Source organism: Trichogramma pretiosum, unplaced genomic scaffold (genome assembly GCF_000599845.2).
Source record: "Trichogramma pretiosum strain Unisexual culture from Peru unplaced genomic scaffold, Tpre_2.0 scaffold7, whole genome shotgun sequence".
NCBI lineage: Eukaryota > Metazoa > Arthropoda > Insecta > Hymenoptera > Trichogrammatidae > Trichogramma > Trichogramma pretiosum.
Genome location: NW_019641639.1, coordinates 1,134,217 through 1,140,216, shown reverse-complemented (window position 1 = coordinate 1,140,216; position 6,000 = coordinate 1,134,217).

Below are 6,000 nucleotides of genomic sequence, written 5' to 3'. Positions count from 1 at the left end.
GGAGAAATTATTGAACATGAAGGGGCTTCGGTAAATGAAGTACCCGAGTCAATCGACCCCACGACTGAGTCGGGTATAACTAGTTTTTTGAAATATCAGGGTGGTGTTCCTTCCACTTACAATTATACTCTGGCGGACATTTCATCGCTTTTTCTTTATACTTAGAATGATAAAAACAGTAAGGATCCGACGGATCTCTACGCGACTGCCTAAAACTAGGCTTATTCATCTGAGAGATACTACGCGATATTTCCTTTATAGCATCTTTAATTTCCGCCGCGAAACTTTCAAAAACTACATCTCGCTTACAATTCTGACCAACCGCGACGCCCCCGTCCACATCAATCTTATGAATCATTCTATGAGAGTTTTGTAGTTGATAGAAAACTTCGTCCGCGCGCGCGACAACCGATCTCTCATTCTCTACATTAACAACTGAACTAAGATGTACAGCGATCTGTGGTGGAAGTTTTAGCTTCCAAAATTGTAATATTGCGTTTCTATCTAAGAACGAGCTACCCGCGCCACACAACGCGTCCAAAAACTCAGAAGGTCGTTTACTGCTCATCGATCCCGCAAGAGTCTCGTCAAATCTGTTCATTAAGGCTTTAGGATGCTCGATATATTTACGAACTAAAATGTTTTTCAATGATTCATATTTATTATCTTTAGGCAAATTTCTAATAGAATCCGCCAATTCCGAAATAATATCGCCACCCAAGGATGTGATGGTATAATGAAATCTTTCTTTATCAGAAGAAATTCCCAAAGCATTAAATTTCTCTTCAATTTCCTCTATCCATAACTCCGGCGTATTTTTCCAAAAAGTCGGAAAATGAGAAAATTTTTTCGCTGTCATCAACGAGACTGAGGCAGCGGACGGATTCGCTAAAGAACTAACGATTGATGCAGGCTGCTCGCGTGTAGGCAAATTCGCGGGGTCAAACGGATCAAAAAGGCGACCTGCCGATCCCGTATTGGCAAGCTGAGCATAAACGGTAGACGCAACGCTATTATTATGATTACTGTCTGGTAAATTCAACAAATCTACATGGCCATTAATTCTATTCGTGTTCGCTGCCCCGCCCTGCGAATCGTACTGCCGAGGCACACCGCTGCCAGAACTTGAACGAAAATCTCTCACATTCTCCGTAAGGAGTCTAATTGACTCTGTGAGTTCTCTAAACGGTGAGTGATTATTTGATGGAACGACAGCCTCAACGGCCCCAGACTGTGAAGAGCCGAAATGCTCTTGCAACAGTTGAAGACGTGAGTCATCTGGAACACGAGAGGGTTCACTAATGTGTCCGGGATTCGAATCATTCGTCATCGTGAGAAGGAAAGACGAATTTATAAATTAATCTAAAATTAAAATTATTTTGTGCGTAAACCGGCGAACTCAAAATTATGACGAAGTGAGGTCTCTGTATAAAAGGGTAAAGGGAAACAATAAAAGATTTTCGTGGGTGAAAATGAATGATAAATGAATAAAATGAGATGAGATGAAACGATGAAACGGCCTGGAAAATAGCGATCACGGCCGCAATCACAAGAATGTGACAATGCAATGATTAAATAAGCAAAAACTAACTATTAAAAAACAAAAAATGCAAACCGTAAACCACAGAAAATATTATATTCTAAAATTGTGAGACTCGTCGAAAAACGCACACTTGGGCAATGAACCCGACACTCAGACACTCAACAATGTTCACCTCTACAAGAGAGAACATAAAGCAAAACCAACTCACGTAAAAGTTTATCACGTACAATTCAATCTTGCGGAAGGCAAAAACATCGAACGAGCAAGTTCGTACCAAACAATAAAAATATCACTAAACCAAAAATTATTGTCAAAGCGTCGTCGCAACAGTCAGATCTTAAACGCTCTCTCAGCAGTCAGTCGGTAACCGGGATCAACAATTATAAAAAGAAAAGCCAACTGTGCCGTCAACCAGAGAAACTAATCATAAGAAAATTCAAAGAAGAAACGCCAAAATTGCGTTATAATCAACAAAATTCAACAATACTACGAGATGCCAATGTATGCTGCAAACTCGTTTGGTCAATATAATTAACAAGGCGCGCTAAGATATAACTCGAGTTAATTTTCACAATGACGAAACATGAAAGGCACCGTATGCTTATTGCAACGGAGTACCTTTGCACCCCAAATCAACCAATTAGGGGTTGAGCGTGTCAATCAATTAGGGACTGACCAGTATGCCGACCAATTAAGGGCCGACTAGCCAATTAAGGGCTAAGAGTGAATCAACCAATTAAGGGTTGAAGGGGTCAATCAATTAGGGACTGACGAGTGTATTGACCAATTAAGGGCCAATAAGCCAATTAAGGGCTAAGAGTGAATCAACCAATTAAGGGTTGAAGGTGTCAATCAATTAGGGACTGACGAGTGTATTGACCAATTAAGGGCCAATAAGCCAATTAGGGGCTAAGAGAATGACTGCAGTCTATTTATAAAGTGCGCATAAAAGAAAAATCTACTCGTATCGAGTAAAAGAAAATAATTCAAAAGTAGTATGTGCGTGTTCAAAGAAAAGGTGTTCTCATTGAACAGTATATTAGGCTGTGTATAAGCACAAAATCGTCTGCTCGTATGTAGCAGTATGAAAAGTGAGAATTTTGCCAAGTACTAATACTACACGTACACTGGCTAAATACATTTAAAAGTCGAGAGCAAATCATGAATTATCCGAATATCTATACAAGCGATCGACTCGAACCCGTCGACTCGAACGATCAAAGCCTGCTACGACACGCGACATAAACAAAGAATACTCGCTCAAGAGAACGAGACCCGTTATTATTTCGCCTGCTCGTACGATGTATCTGCTTAGAAGCAAGAAAATTACAGAATTACTCGCGCCAATTCAAATTTTTGTAAATAACGTACACAATGTTTACACGCGTCAAGGTGTGTCTCACCTTCAAGGCTCGACTCGACGTACCAAGTCCGAAAATGGTGAACGACGGAAACACTCAATCACACACGCAATTTCCGGCGAGCTCACAAAACTCAAAAATTTAAATCTCGAATGAGAAACGGGTCCGATCCGAACTCCAAATTAACTCGCCGCGCAAAATTAATTAAATGTTAATCACAGTATCACGCAATAAAATCCGTGTAAACGAAACTCAATGTTAAGATTTATAATGCGAGTCATCACACCACAGCATAACTCAATTACTCAGCAAAAGCCGTATACAGATTGAAGTTATGTGAAGCGAGAATAACCGCGAAAATACTGCGCCGCAATGGCGACATTTATGCATTAAGTTTCGTCACACTTTGTATCAATGATTAGTAATTATATAATAATAAAAGTAGACGCGTGATGCAGCCGAGAAGAATCTAAAAAGTCGCTTACGGGTTCGCAAGAAGCCGGAAATTCCTCGGGCTGGACTCAGCAACCGACGCCGTCATGCCGCTGTACTGCCGCTGCTCGACGCCGAAAATTCAAATATGGCCGCTACGACGTAGACGCTGCTCGTCGTTGAAAATCCAAGAAAATGGCCACCCGTCGTCGATGAGGTGAAAAAACTGCTCACCGTTGAAAATCCAAGAAGACAGCCGCTCGATGTCGAAAATTCAAATATGGCCGTTACGACGTAGACGCCGCTCGTCGTTGAAAATCCAAGTCGGCCGTTGAAAAAAATTGCCGCAGCAAAGTCGACCACTGACCCGACGGTGCGATGAAGAAAACGCACGTCGTCACAATTCGAGCCACGAGCTCCGAAAATGGCGGGCGTACTATCGCTGATATGCTCGCTCGTTTCACTCGCGAAGCAACTTGTCGGCACACACTCGAGCACAATAATGGCGCGATGGCAAAGGCCGTTGGAAGATCTTCGCCAATAATTGATCAGCACAGAACAAATTAAATTCTCACTTGAAGGTGTTGATCGGTGAGAAACAGCGACTCCAAAAAATGTCGTTGCGAGTTGCTGCTGCCGCTGCTGCTGGTGTAACTGCTGAGCGATGTACTGTATCGAACGCCGCCAAGCCGGCGCCACAAAATAATGTTCGAATTACCGTTGCTGCAGATGCTGTTTTTACTGCTCGAGCTCCGAATTGTTGCTGCTGCTGATGTTCTTATGAGTGAGCCGGCGTTGCCGCAAATGATGTTCTCGGTCAAGCTCGAAACCGCTCGCAAATGATGCTCTTTTTTTGCTCGAGCTCCGAATTGTTGCTGCTGGTGATGTTCTTATTGAACAAGTTGGCGTTGCCGTAAATGATGCTCGGACAATCTCGTGATTTTTGGTGGTGTTTAGGCCAAAAAAAATAATGCCAACAAACTGAATAACTCGACGACACACACTAAACACAAGCGGCGATAAAAAATCACGACAACGGCACAGCGAGCTCCGAACTGTAGCTCGAACGTAGCGAGAGTGAATGCACACGTGCCGCACTGCCGTGTCCCCCACTCGTACGACGCTGCCGGTGTAGCTTAAAATGGCCGCTGCTCCAAAGCGCGCGAACATGACTTGGCACAAACCCGGCCGTAAGAAATTCAAATTTCGGCCATTTTTAACTCTCTTCTCACCCGATGAAAATTAATTAAAAAAATTATTTAAATAAACGTCTTAAGTCACCAGTATGGAGATTAAATGCGTTGGCTCGGGTCTATCCGTAGGTGTAGATTGACTCGTCGTTGACTCGGCTCCAAGTCAGGAGGTTTCCCGACGCTCCATACCTCGTCGGGTAATGGCGTGTTCGGTGGTAATCTTCTTCGGGACGGGAGAGAGAGAATGGAATAAATGATTAAAGTAAACTCGATATTGTTAACAATAACGATTGAATTTATTCGGCCGGGCTGGCCTGTGCTCTCGTCACTACTGTCTACAATACTCTGTAATTAGACTATATCTCGCCACATACCGCGAGTCAAACCGACGCGCGCTTGTCGGTGCGCGCAGGCATGAGAGGGGAGGCAAGGTAGCCGACGCCACAAGTGTTACGTGTGTGAGTGTGAGTGTTGGAGCGCATGCGAGGCGCTTTGGCGCGCAAATCGGCAATATACTCGGTTTGACACGATTTCGGACGGCTTATATTTACATGTACTTGCACTCGGCAGCAGTTTCGAGCACTATTACAATAAGGTGCTCTCTTATTCATCTCGAATTGATAATTCAGACGTGCGCTGCTATATACCTTCGAAAACGCGTCAATCTTTTTTTTTTTTGGATTTGAACAAAAAATTTATACGTTTATGAGAAAACGTGCACGCGATTGTCCTCTCACGTTTTACGCGGCTTATAAAAATCTTGCCGATTCTCTCGACGCGTCCGATCAGAAGAAAGAGAGTAAGAAGAAAATGTGCCTCTTCTCTTTTTTATTTAGTTCTGTTTTTTTTTTTTTAAATTCTGTGTGCATTCGCACTTTGTGTGTACTGTGTGTGTTTATAAGCAATGTGCGCGCGAAGGTCACTCAAAGAATCCATACGATGGCGGAAAAATCGAACTCGCGCGAGCTCGCTATTATACGTGTGTGTGTGCATTTGAGTGTTTGTGTGTGGCACTAATTTCAATGTGCGTGCGTGTGAGTGAGTCGAGAGCGCCGGGAATACTATAGATGCAAGCAATGACGTATGGAGTGTGCGTAATATACATATATGCATCGCAGCGTGTAAATACGTATCTATCGGGCGAATAAAGGCATCGATATGGCAATATTGAAAGAAGAAAACGTTACCGATACGTTGTCACCAAGATCTTCCTCGTGAAAAAAAGTAATTGCCTTTATTTTTTCGTGTTGATGCGTGTAATTGAGTAATTAACGCGATCGAACTTGAATCTGTCATTTTTTATCAAATTTAACAATTTTCTATCTCGTAAATCTTATCGCTGTAACTTCCCATTCTCCCCACTGTAGGTGGGTTACAAGGCCAAAACATTTATTAGAAATTCAATCTATTGTTTCTCAAAATGTGAACAAATTAACCCTACGAAGTCTATAATAGATTAGGAATAATTTGA